General features: G+C 42.6%; 1 pseudogene; it reads right to left on the reverse strand.

Moving 5' to 3' along the window:
- Positions 1-13,213: 13,213 nt before the first annotated feature.
- On the reverse strand, positions 13,214-13,333 carry LOC136662565 (5S ribosomal RNA; annotated as a pseudogene).
- Positions 13,334-14,210: the final 877 nt, after the last annotated feature.

Consider the following 14,210-nt stretch of genomic DNA (forward strand, 5'->3'; position numbering starts at 1 on the left):
AATATGGAAGAATAATATGTAATATTATTACATATTAACCAGGAAGAATAATATGTAATATTTTGGGGCGAAGCATCTATTCACATGTGCATCTGTTGTTTCCTTCCTACCTTAGAATTCACGTTTCTCATGTGAAGTTGAGCTTGAGACCATAGATATAAGGAGGGCATTGGTGACTCACCTAGTCCAGAAGGGTTGACTACCTAGCAGGTTCTATTCTGACAGCAACATTCCTCTGCCTTAGTACCTTCGGTCTTTCCTTTTCTTGCCACCAGAGATTTTTCAGATAGAGATTGCCAGATGTGGAAGCTTTTTAGGAACAGCGTGTGCCTTAGTTCTAAAATACAGCACCTCCCAGAGGTCCGGTACACCAGAAATATAATGCACCAAAGAATGCATGGTGCGCATGCCTTTATAGTGCATCATCTAGAGACCTGTTGGAAATTCTCCACCATGGTTTTATGGCACATGCCCACTGAACATGGGGATCAGTTTTTCAGAGGCGTGCATGACTGAACATGTTACCCCACCGTCCTCAATGACTAGAGTTGCCCATCAAAACCACAACTCGTTTCCTCTTACTATAGTATTAATTGCCTGTGTAGCTTAACTGCCCGCATCCTCAAATCCTCCCTCTAGCCAGGTTTTCTCTTTGCTTCTACCACCTCCCTCACCTTCCCCCCTCCTGCCTTGCCTGTATGAGTTAATCTGTTGGCTACACTCTCAGCTTTTTCTTTTCTTGTTCTCTTTTTTTTCCCCTCTTCCCTTTAGCTTCTGGTTTCATTTTCAGATGACAAAATTCAAGGCACACAGCTCGGCTGTCTGGTTGCCACAGTAACCGCGGCCCTATTATCGTACCTTGTCATTCATCAAGAAAGAATTGTGTTTGACAGAGAGAGACTAAAAATGCTTGCAGTCTGGGGTGTGTGGGTGTGTGTTATAGTATATATAATGCGAAATTGTTTTCTTCCAAATACATAAAAAAGGATTTAATGCACATTTTATTGTATGTTTAATATTGCTAAGTTTGATCACCAATGCATCATCCTTTCACCTTGAACATGAAGAATTTTTCATGCCTGTTTGCGTCACATATATACTCATTCCCTGCTTCCCTTCAAACCATGAAATCTATGATTCATGATCCAAAGGAAAGGATAAATGATCAGCTATTTGGTTTTCTTTTTCCACCCCACCCCCCCAATGTCGAATTCACTGCACAGCCACCTGGAATGCGGTATCTGTCCCACTAATTACATCTAGCATTGCCTTGAACAATCACTGCAAAGTATAGTTTCTACTACTAATAATAAATAATCAAATTTTATTTTAAATTAATTTAATTCTGTCTTGCACAACATGCCTCTGGACTGCCAGGGACAAAGGAGCTGGATATGTTTATGGGTGCAATGTACAATAAACCAACATTATTTCAGATCAACACCCCTTTCAGAAGTTGGACCAGGCCCACGTTTATTGTTCCTGCAAGGGAGGAGAGAGATAATTACTTCCGATTTTTCAGTCCCTGAATTCAGGGATCCAAATTAATTCCTGAAGCTTGCGGCCTAATAAATCATTTGCAACTTATCTATAATCTATATTTGCCTTGGTAGATGTAAAGATACACTGGTTACTGAGTGATTCTGTTTACTTATTTGGACTTGGGAGGGATTTAAATCCCACCTGATCTCCAAAGGTCTCAAGGAGACTTACCAGTTCATAATAAAAACACATGGCAACAATATAAAAAATTAATAGAAGCAACCCAAGCACAGAGAAGGAGAGAGAGAAAGACTGATAAAATCATGTCAGTCGGAAGGGGAGGATATAAACAACCAAAATGCTAGCCCAAGGCATTAAAAGTATACAAGACTGGGCACTGAACTAAACCTGAACCCAAATCTAAAAACTGGGTCAGAGACCAGTTTTCCCTATTGAATTGGTACTGAAATCTCCTTGAACCAGAACTGGAACCAGCCCCCTAAAAATGACCAGATCAAAATAAGTGAGTCAGGCAAGCTCAGAAGTCAGGAACGCAATTTCCCAGTGCATGGTTATTTTAATTTCCTGTTTTGTTTTTTAAATCTTCCTGTGTATATTTTGATTACTTAAAAAAAAAAAAAAAAAAACCTTTAAGAATTCAAAAACAAACAGTTAAAAATAAATATTTTTTCTCAACTTAAATAGTTTTCATTGTATTCACTTTACAGTTAACTTGCATTGCAAGTCAAAGGATTTGACATTGTTCCGCATGAAATGTATGCAAACCGAGTCCAGGCCGGTTTGAAGTGTCTGAACTGATTATTCAACGGCTTCTTAAAGTTAGTGACTGAACCAGAGAGTTGAAAACGTACTAATGAATTGGAACTGAACCCAAGTTCATAATGGTTTCCTTGCCCTCAAGTGCAGGAGATTTTGAGTGGTAGCTAAGAATGTACCAATGAAGGGGCCAGAAGCCCATGTCTCAGGAGGGAGCTCTATAACTCAGGGCACAATCCTAACCAGATCTACTCAGAAGTAAGTCCTAGTTTGTTCAATGGGGCTTACGCTCAGGAAAGTGCGGTTAGGATTGCCGCCTCAGTGTCACTATTGAAACAACACTCTCTCCAGTCACCACCCAGCTCAGCTCAGAAGACGAGGATCCTCAAGAAAAGCCTCTAAGGAGGACTTTAGTTGGCGTGAAGACTCATACAATAGTAGGTTGTCCTTGAGAAAACTTTTAAAGCCCAAACAACTTGGGGCCCAGGGTAAAACCAACACCTAGGATTAGGCCCACAAACAAACTAGTATCCAGTAGAGCTAGTTTAAAAATATAAAAACCTGCTAATGGATTGTGTCCTGTGCGAAATCTTGGGAAGGTGTGGCTGTTCCCATCAAGGCAACACATGTATTTGTCTACCCCGCTAGAGAGGTTCAGTTCAAAATGCTTCACCCAATCTATCGATTATTTGCCTTTCTTTTGTTCTCTTTCCCCTAATGTTGGCATTTACAATGTACGTTCCTTGGGGCGGCAACTGGATCTTTTTGTCTATGCCCTGTTGTAAAGTGTCATGTATTATAATGCCACTCTATGTTATATTAACAATGATAATTATCAACTTGCCTCCATTCTGTTTTAAGACTGGCAACAAGTCAAACAAAGAGAAGAGGGGATGCATTTCAGCTAGTCATTAACGTGCTCAATCCTAGAGTTGCTCTGAGTTTAATATTCTTGCAAGAGCAGGGTTAATTTCCTGTCTAGTTCCAGACCTACATTTTGATTCCTTCCCCCCCCCCCCCGCTTAAAACTCCCCCAGGGCTGGTGGTTTCAGTGGACAAAGAACTGAACAGGCAGAAACAATTAAACTAGCAGATACGGTGGAAACCAATACCCCTACCCTTCCACAGAAATCGTAGCACACGGGAATGGATTTTGTCATGTACTTTATCTATCAGCAGCCTGCTTTAGCCTTGCAATGCTTCAACCCTTCCTACCGGCTGCAGGAATTCTGTCCTCCCCGAGGACCTCATAAATACACACATGTACTGAAAATATTTTCTCCAAGTATTAATATTACATGATGATCATCTCAAGGAGAAAGAAAGTTCCAGCTCTCTCTTTCTTCTCCTTCTCCCTCCCAGCCCGATTCAGCTCAAGATGGCAAAATGGTTCCTTAACCCCCCTCCTTTTTTTCAACATTCACATCTGTCTAGAATAAAATTGGAATTTTGAAGGGATTCCACAACCCACTATAGTTTGATTGTGTATGGGGTAGAGAGGAGGGGATAGGGTTAAATATTCCGATCACTAGGTGCACTGTGAATTTTGCACCCTGGAAAATAAGAAAGCAAGCCTTCCAACCATTATTATTGCTGGTTAGGAAAGCAATTGGATTTCTGTTTGGTGTCATTGTCTGTCTGAAGCTCCATGCTATTAGACAGAATGGCAGCCAGCATGCTGGTTATAAAAGCACTTTCACAAGGGATGGGTTTATTGAACATTGCAGAAATATTTAACTCCCTCGCCGCCTGATCCACAGCCCAGTCATAGGGAAGTAGTTGAATTTCAGTCTGTTTTGTTGGATTGACTAAAAAAAAAAATTACAGTGCTGTGGATAAAAAAATTTTTGCTTAATTTTTGGATTATGCTGGAATGATCCTATATCAGTTTTATAAAAGTAACTCATCCAAGGATTTGTGGTTCTGTTGACCTAAGAAACTCATGGAAAGAATGCCGTGATTTTTGCTTTAGAAAAGACCCAGCCCCTCTTTCTAAACTAGATTTCCAGAATTCCAAAAGCTTATACATATTGTCATATACTATCTCTGATATTCTATAAACTAACCCTAATCCTCCATTGTGAATGCTTGTATTTGAGGTGATGCAAAACAACAGGTAATGTGTGTCTGGCCCTACATGCCATTCATTGCTTGATGATTCATTTATCTTGCATGTATCAACCATACTCCAGCGCGATACCATAGTCTTCAGAAACTGAAGGATGCCAATGATGATCAACCATACTTAACCCATTTCTGCCCAGTTCACAGGTGTGCACATGTGATCCCTGTTGCATACATGCAAGGTTGTGCAGAAATGGCTTAAGCGTGGATTTTTTTTTAAGGTCTCAAAATGTGACTGTTGAAACTTTGCTATGTGTTCTAGAAAGTAGCTTCTGTAGAATCAGAGCTCTCTGTGGATGTTGTTTGACAAACAGTCCTGCAGAGTGCAAAGTTCCTCAGATGTGTTGCAAAGTATTTTGCTTTAACCTAGCATTGCATAGCCCTTCGCCACAACTGTCATGAAGGTCCTTCTACTTGAGCACCCTGTTTTTCATAGTGGCCAAACAGATGACCTGGGAAGCCCAGAAGCAGACCATACTGACAAAATGCCACCTCCTTCTGTTCCTTTCCATCACCCAGCAGCATATTTCATGTGAACCTGGAGGTAGCATGTAGCCATCCTGACTTGTAGTCATTGATAGTCCCTTTTAAAGCCACAGTTACTATCATAACTTAGTTCATCATGTTGGCAACCTTCAGTCTCGAAAGACTATGGTATCGCGCTCTGAATGGTGGTTCTGGAACAGCGTCTAGTGTGGCTGAAAAGGCCAATTTGGGAGTGACAGTCCCTTCCACACCGGGAGCAAGTGCAGTCTTTCCCTGGTCTGTCTCCCTGGCTATGGGCCTTCCTTCTTTGCCTCTTAGCCTCAGACTGTTGGCCAAGTGTCTCTTCAAACTGGGAAAGGCCATGCTGCACAGCCTGCCTCCAAGCGGGCCGCTCAGAGGCCAGGGTTTCCCACCTGTTGAGGTCCACTCCTAAGGCCTTCAGATCCCTCTTGCAGATGTCCTTGTATCGCATAAGGATATCGCATGTCCTTGTATCGCAAGTCCTTGTATTGCATAATTTTAACTTAGTTACTATCACCATATACTGTGGCACTGAATTCTATATTACAATGTGCATAATACACACACACACCCACATTGCACCGGGAGAAGATATCCTCCTTTTTGCCAGTCCTGAATCTCCTGCCAAGTGAGATTTCCATTTCATTGGATGCTCCTGCATTCTAATGTTATCAGACAAGCTGCAAATCCTTTTTTCCATCTACTTTCTCTATATCATGCATAACTGCAATTACCAATTAGGTTTTTTAGGAAACTCATTAATTACATTGAAACTGACCAGAACAAAGAGAGAAAATGAGTCCAAAGATGGGATGTTCACTTTTAAGAATCCAGAGAATGGGCAGGTCAGATGAGTCTTTGGAGTAGCAAGTCTCACCTTCAGATTGCAAAGGGGTCCCCATGCTCACAATGTCCCAGTTAGTCAAAGCCTCACTTCGCTTTTAGTTCCAGGTTGATCTCAGGCAATTCCAAGGAGAACTCAGGCAAAGCCACCTTCCACCAGCCTCCCAGGACTGAGATGGGGTTAGCTAGTTGAATGGGGAGTTGCCGACGCATTCTCGGCATCACCTGGCAGGACAAAGTTCCTAACAACGCAGTCCTGGAACGTGCTGGAATCCCTAGCATGTATGCACTGCTGAAACAGAGACGCCTGCGTTGGCTCGGTCATGTCGTGAGAATGGATGATGGCCGGATCCCAAAGGATCTCCTCTATGGAGAACTCGTGCAAGGAAAGCACCCTACAGGTAGACCACAGCTGCGATACAAGGACATCTGCAAGAGGGATCTGAAGGCCTTAGGAGTGGACCTCAACAGGTGGGAAACCCTGGCCTCTGAGCGGCCCGCTTGGAGGCAGGCTGTGCAGCATGGCCTTTCCCAGTTTGAAGAGACACTTGGCCAACAGTCTGAGGCTAAGAGGCAAAGAAGGAAGGCCCATAGCCAGGGAGACAGACCAGGGACAGACTGCACTTGCTCCCAGTGTGGAAGGGATTGTCACTCCCGAATTGGCCTTTTCAGGCACACTAGATGCTGTTCCAGAACCACGTTTCAGAGCGCGATACCATAGTCTTTCGAGACTGAAGGTTGCCAACAACAACAACATGGGGAGTTGTGTGTTGAGAGAGCCAGATGCCATTTTTGCCAATTCCAACCTGGAGTACATTTGCACATTAAAACACTTCTTGGAAATCCCAAACTTATTTCATGCATGCCTGTGTGCTGGTTTGCCCTGAGTGCATATGTACCACTTGAATGCAGGCTCTCTTTTTTTCTTCACCATTGCTGAAGTGAAAATGTGACGATAGATGCTGGTGAATGTAAAACACCACATATAAAAACTGAAAACAGCTGAACATGGATGATGCCCGGAAGCCAAGGAACTACCGGAAAAAGGGCTTTAGTTGGGTGGAAATTATAAGAACTGGGCCCTACGTTCTGCCTGAATTTGAATCTCTGGCAAATCTTTTTTCTTGTTCTTTCTGTCCTCCTGTTCCAGTACATCCATGCACATGACCTCACTTCTTGCCACCCGAACTGTTTTAAACCACCCCACCCTTGCCACTGTCTATACCTGATACTGCTTCCCCAAACATGTGTGCGATGCCACGTCTCACTTCCTTCACGTTGCCCCTCAAACGGGACACTAGTCCTCACCCTCAGCTGAAACAAAGCTCAAGTACATGTAACTAGATTTGTTCTCTAACTATGGCACCAAGGCTGATTAAAAAAAACTTCATTGATCAGTCACAAGAGTTTGTAGAAATGCAGAGATGTAAAAGTAAGAGATGTCTTCTTGGGCCAATTTGAAAGGCTGGGATTTTCCCAGTTCCTTTTGATCAATCAACTTGTTTTGAGTCTAAACACTGCAGCCCTATTTGTTACCTTTACCTCTCCCTTTTCTTCTGCCATTCCTCCCTCAATGTGCACACACCCACACTGTCTAAATGTAACTCCTTGGGGCAGGGATCTTTTTTTGTTTATGTTACTCTGTAAAGTGCCATAGGCACCCATGGAATTATTAACTGAAACTAACTGATGGAGCTGTATCAGCTGTTACATACACCGCCCCTCCATTTTTCTGGAAATGAGTTTGGGTTGATCCTAAGTTTTAGTCTTGCCATGGTTGAGCCACTTTTCTTCTGACCTTCAATGGTTCCACACTTTATACCTCCAGCAATCTCAGATAGGTTGCCAGCTTGCAACCAGAGAGTAAGCATGCCTCCCAAAAGATATTGCTGCAACAGCTCTGGAGACCTCTTCTGTCAGTCTTCTAATGGTGGAGTGGAATAAGGGAGGACTGGGATGGGAGAAGCTAGAGCTGCAGAATCATCTCTTGTGATAAAGAGAACCTCATACCCCATTGGTCAAAATTTGGGAATCCTACTCTCAGTTGCAAAGTTGACACTAGGAAGAATGAACAAGTCCCATTGGTTTCCGTGAGACTTAGGCTGCAAACCTAACCACAATTTCCTGAGAGTAAGCCCCATTGAACAAAATAGGATTTGCTTCTGAGTAGAACTCTACCCTTGTTGTATTTCTAGCTTTTGGAACCCAACTGCATTTGCATGTGCAGTTCTGTCAGCCTGAACCCATAGCACGTTTGTATGAGTCCGGGAGAGGTCAATGAATGGGAAATGCCACCAAATTTCAAATCTTATGCACACCTGGGGCATCAGCCAGTCCAACTGAAGTGCTTCTCTGAGTCACATGCCAAAATTCCGGGGGAGAATGCATGCCTAGTGCAACTTATTGGAGTTATCATGTGGATTTTTCCTACCAAATTAATCATTGTGTTTCCTGTGGGCTGCTCTTTGGATGGCCACATCCACTCAGTCATCCTCACCCAAATGATAACTATAATCACACAGAAAACCTGCCCACAACTTGGGATAGGAGCAAAAGGAAGAGACACCTCTGCTGGTATGTGTGCACACATGTGAGATAAGAAAACAAGTGCTTTCCTCTCTCATAGAAATCAATTAGTCTGAAAGGCTGCAAACCTATACACATTTCTGTGAGAGTAAGGGTCCAATCCCATCCAAATTTCCAGGGCTGATGCTATCCCAATGAAGCTGCATCAGTGGTGGAAAGTTGGATAGGGTTTGGCCCTATGTCCCATTGAATTTAGTGGTACTTGCTTCTTAGCAGACATGCATAGAATCTTGTTAAGCACCGGACTTGTGCTGGCTGGTGTGTATACTTGAGGAGAAAATCTCATTTGACTTAGCAGGACATGCTCTGAGCAAACAAGGTTGGTCTGCAAGGTGCATACCAACTGCATTGAAACTGCAGTTTCAATGGTCCTCATTGTGGATGAAATCCTGACCCCATTGCAATTAAGGTCACATAGTTCAGGTAACTTGCCTTCATTGCAGTAGGGTCAGGAAATTCATCTTGGTTCTCCTAAGACATAAGAAGCAAGGCATATGCCATGAGTATGCAATCCAGTGACTGGATGGTGCAGCTAAGGCTTTTTTTTTTTTTTTTTTTTACTAGTAAAAGTTTTGTCCAACTTTTCTTGCCCATTAATACATCTATTATACACCCTAATTATTGCAGGTGTCACAAAAATGCTTCAGTGCTTTTTTCATCTCCTAGTCTTAGGATACCTAGGTATATGCAAGACACTCAGGGTGCAATCCTAACCCCTTATGTCAGTATTTTCCAGTACTGGCATAGTGGTGCCAATCAGACATGTGCTGCATCCTGCAGTTGGGTGTCACTCACGGAGGCCTCCTCAAAGTAAGGGAATGTTTATTCCCTTACCTCGGAGCTGCATTGCCCTTATGTCAGTGCTGGAAAGCACTGACACAAGGGGTTAGGATTGCACCCTCTGAAGAACATTGTCCTTTCCTAGCTGAAAAACCTTCTGCAAAAACCCAATCAGTAAAATATATTTGTTTCCTATGTCTGTTATCTGTTCATCTGCCTTCTGTCTTCATTTTATTGTGTGTATACACACACACACAGATATTTTTTAACTCCCCTGAAAAACTCTTTGCTTTGCATAAGTGTTGTAATTTTAGAATGTAAAGAATTGAGGAGTGAGAGAAGGGGAGGAAAGGGCTCATTTCAGGAAATGCTCTTAAACAGAAGCATCAAAGAATAAAAACTGGCTCACAGGATAAGCATATATTTATTGGGTTTGTTATGTATCAAATGTAACAAAAGTAGAGAGTCTGAAGGACTCCATGTGTGGTTCTTTCACACTCTTTGATCACACAATTCCCCTTTTAATTCAGATTCAGTAGAGCTTAAGTGGATTCATTGATGTGTTAAGTGTGGAATGATTTTTTGTATCAAATAAAAAAAGAGACGGGGAGCGAGCGAGTGAGTGAGAGAGAGAGACCCCTTTATGCGTCCAGAAAAAGACTTGTCGTGCACTTGTTTATTGAGACAGGAAGTGGGTTTCCCACACCGAACAAATGGCACTGAGAATGCCAGAGAATTGTGTGGGGAAGAAAAGGAAACTTAATTTTCTACCTGGCATAAAATCAGCCTCCGAAGGAAGAAGCAGACAATAAGATTGGACTTAGGCTGAATAATAGCATCTGATTGATTTTCAGGGAAGCCAGGGAGGGAGGGAGGAAAACCCTCTCCCAGCACCATTTATATAGGGAAAAGGGGGTGTTCATGAACTGCTTTTGTTAGTAAAATGCAAATCTTTGCAATAAGTCTCTTTGTAGTTTCAGTTGGTGCTTGAGTGCTACATTTACTGTTACATATACTAAGGGGGGGGTAGAATCCAGTCATATGAAATAATTTCAGGTGGACATACTAGAGACAGTTTCTAAAATAATGTATTTTCTTGAGTGACTTCCATTTTTAATAATAAAATAGGAGCTATCATAATTGAGTCTCTTGAACAAGGAAATCAGCAGGAGGTTAGAATGGACAATGGGACTCGTGACTGAAGGATGTAATCCATGTACTGCCATTCACATGAACCAATATAATTCTGCTGAGCTGCAGGATGAGTGCTTGGTTTGGCGAGTCACACTGTGACCCTGCATATGTCTTCCCCGCCCTCCCCAAATAAAATGTGTGTTGGCGTCTTATAATTTTTCTAAATTCGGGGTGAATTGACTGCCCTTGAAAAGGTTAACTAGCTTTGCAGAATAATTTTTACTTCCTTAAAAATCCTTGGATGATTTGACTGACCAAATTTCTCTTGAAACCTTGCTTTAGGGGAACAGGTGAACTAGGAATGTGTCATGGCCAGTGCTATTCTTATCAAAATCCTTGAGTCCTAAACAAAATCCTAAACAAATATAGCAGAGATAACTATATTCTGGATATAAAATGGATGTGGGCAAGAAAGCAATGTGCAGTGTAAACAATAAGGGTCATTCCAGAATATCCGTTTATAGCACAACAAGTGAGCAGTCCAGGTATCATCCCACAAGGAAATGATTATGTTGTGGAGATGTTACAATTTCCCAGCAGTTAAGCCACAGTACGTTGTTGCAGGATAAATGCTATTCTTGCCCCTAACAAACAGGTCACTGTGACTGATGGTGCTGTCTAGAATGTAGTTAGATGAGCATGAGGGGAAGCTACTGGACAGTGATGTCGCTAACAACTAGTTACTACCTGGGAGCTAATTCAAGTAAGCTGGTCTACACTTCTCAAAGGATGAGTGATATATAAGTGTAAGAAATAAGTGCTCTGACCCAATACATTGATAGCATTAAAGGCTGTAAGGCTTACTTTGCTTTGGGCAAGGATCGTAAAGTGAATCTGTCATATTTAACAGTGCAATTCTATGCATGTCTACTCAGAAATAAGCCCCACTTATTCGGTTGGACTTAATTCAGTTGAAACTTCTAGTTTCCATTCCCAGCATCATATTATGGTTGGCAACCTTCAGTCTCGAAAGACTATGGTATAAGCCTACAGCACCAGGTATTCCCAGGTGGTCTCCCATCCAAGTACTAACCAGGCCTGACCCTGCTTAGCTTTCAAGATCAGACAAGATTAGGCATGTGCAGGGTAATTTCAGTTAAAAAATACCACAGGTAGTGGTGGCAAGGAAAGATTTCTGCCTGAGACCTCAGGGAGACACTGCTAGTCAGAGTAGGTCCAACACTGCCTGTCAAGTGTACCAATGGTCTACTTAGAATGGCAGCTTAATTAATCTCTTTATCCAAACTAAGAACCAACAGTGTTAGTGGAGAGTTCTGCATTTGCTCAAGAGAGGAAAATAATCTTTGTAAGCCAAAAAGTGAGTCTTAAACGGAACATGGACAACAGACATTTTTTGGAAGGAGTAGCACCACTAAGCTTGTAGTCTGTTTGGATTTTACAAAAGAAAAGCAAATACATGGCTACTACGTTTCTCAAGTCTTGTTTTAACGGATGTTAATCTGAGGTGCCAGTGAATATGGCCAGATCTGGATGCCGGGCATGAGTAACTCCATTTCACCTTGGCAAATCCTCAGACCGAGTTTGGGCGATGATGAACTTTACCATGTGTTTTCAATTAGTTTTAAACCATGACCGCAACATGGAGGAAGGGGGAGAAAGAAGAAGAAATTCAAAACAGCTCAGTAAAATTGGAGCAAGTTGCAGCTCCTCAACCAACAGGCTTTTGGTTTCAATCAAGACCCCAGCAATGAGACCAGAGGCCTAGGTCAGCAGTTCCCAAAGTCCTAATCGGACGTTGGGACCGCTCTAAGTTGTTGTGGAGGCGGGGCAGGAGCAGGGGTCATTTCTGAATGGGGCATCTGGTTGTCCACTGTGGGAGACAGTCTGCTGTTCAAAATGGGCCCCCTTGGCCCTTATGTTCTTGTGTGTGGAGTTTGAAAAATCCAAAGTAAACGGTGTAGATAGTGGAAAAGTGTCTATCTGTCACTGAAACTGATTGGTCCTACAATGTGGTCTTCAATCACTTTCTCCTCCTAACATTACTGTAATCTTTCCCTCCCCCCCTTACATTTTTTAGAAAATAAAAAATGCAATATATGAAGCCTGTTTCCAATAAACTAAGGGATGCAATATTAGACACAGAATTAACCAAGGTCCATTAATCATTTATAAAGGAAATATTAGTTCCTATGTCTCCAAGTTAAGCACCTGCGATATCTCACTCAGTCAAAAGAGTGAATCCATTGGTTGGCAACCTTCAGTCTTGAAAGACTATGGTATAAGCCTACAGCACCAGGTATTCCCACGTGGTCTCCCATCCAAGTACTAACCAGGCCTGACCCTGCTTAGCTTCCAAGATCAGACAAGATCCATCTAGTTAAGTGATCATCTTAACCCACTCAACATCATGGATAGTCAATAAGCACTCCGTGTGAGCCACAGTCACAAAGGGCCAGAGTTCAGACTGGACTTCGTCTAGACTGTTCCTAGACTGGAATATTTGTTCTCTTACCTTGGAGATGCATTGCCATTACTCCAGTGTTGGAAAATTGGTTAGGCTTGTGCCTTTAATATTTCTTAAACAAATTACTGATCCCAACAGTCATCGTAGTTCTTTGTATCATCAAAACATTTTAGTTACATTTTATGTAACCTATCTATCCTATGGCCTAATGCATTGTAATACATGTTGTATTATACAACTGCATAGCATAAGTTGTGACTAAACTATTGATGCTCTGCCAAAAATAATGGCATTTTTGAAATCCTTGCATCAAAATTAAGAAACATTCAAATATTCCGATAAATATGAAGTTGTTCAAATTTTGTTTCATAAACTCAGAGAATTTATAAGGAGGAGGACACATTTGAGGAGGAGCATAACATTCGTTGCTGCAGAGAGTTCTCATTACTCACGGTAGCTGGTTGGCAACCTTGAGCCTCGAAAGACTCTGGTATAAGCCTACAGCACCCGGTATTCCCAGGTGGTCTCCCATCCAAGTACTAACCAGGCCTGACCCTGCTTAGCTTCCAAGATCAGAAGAGATTGGGCATGTGCAGGGTAACAGTTGCTGCTGAGGACAGGGGAATTCAAAAGGGATGGGTGTACAAGCATGTTCTCATGGAGGCTGTACCTTGGTACAGTGTCAACTGGTTCAATTATGTCTGAACAGGGTTGACATCACGGGGTGACATCTCTAAGGTGCTGGCTAGGCCAGTGCTCAACCTGGTTAACCTCCAACACCATCCCTGCCATCTAATCTCGCAACTTTCCAGTCTGCTGTACCTACACATCACTTTGGTTACAGTCCTCTGGAAAGTTTTCTCACTTTTGATTCCAGCTTGTAACTGACTCTGCCTTCATAGTGACTTTTCCAGGTCCCAGTCCTCCATATGGCTCAGGTTCCATAAGAACATCAGAACAGCCCCACTGGATCAGGCCATAGGCCCATCTAGTCCAGCTTCCTGTATCTCACAGCGGCTCACCAAATGCCCCAGGGAGCACACCAGATAACAAGAGACCTGCAAGGCCTCCTGGGAATTGTAGTTTAAGAACATAAGAACAGTTCCACTGGATCAGGCCATAGGCCCATCTAGTCCAGCTTCCTGTATCTCACAGCGGCCCACCAAATGCCCCAGGGAGCACACCAGATAACAAGAGACCTCATCCTGGTGCCCTCCCTTGCATCTGGCATTCTGACATAGCCCATTTCTAAAATCAGGAGGTTGCACATACATCTTCACCAGAACCCACAGTTTGCCTCCTTCCCCCATTCATTCAGTGGTTTACGCCCAGTGCTGCCAATCCTTTATTAATGCAGAGTCTGTTGAGGTCTGTCAATTGAGCTAAGCTGACAAGGGCAAGGGAAAAAAAACAACCCAAATTCTGGTCTTGCATATTTGGGAATTAATTGTTTTTGGCTGGGGCTAAATTTATGACTGTTGCATTAGTGGAA

This window comes from Tiliqua scincoides, chromosome 11, assembly GCF_035046505.1.
Source record: "Tiliqua scincoides isolate rTilSci1 chromosome 11, rTilSci1.hap2, whole genome shotgun sequence".
Classification (NCBI taxonomy): domain Eukaryota; kingdom Metazoa; phylum Chordata; class Lepidosauria; order Squamata; family Scincidae; genus Tiliqua; species Tiliqua scincoides.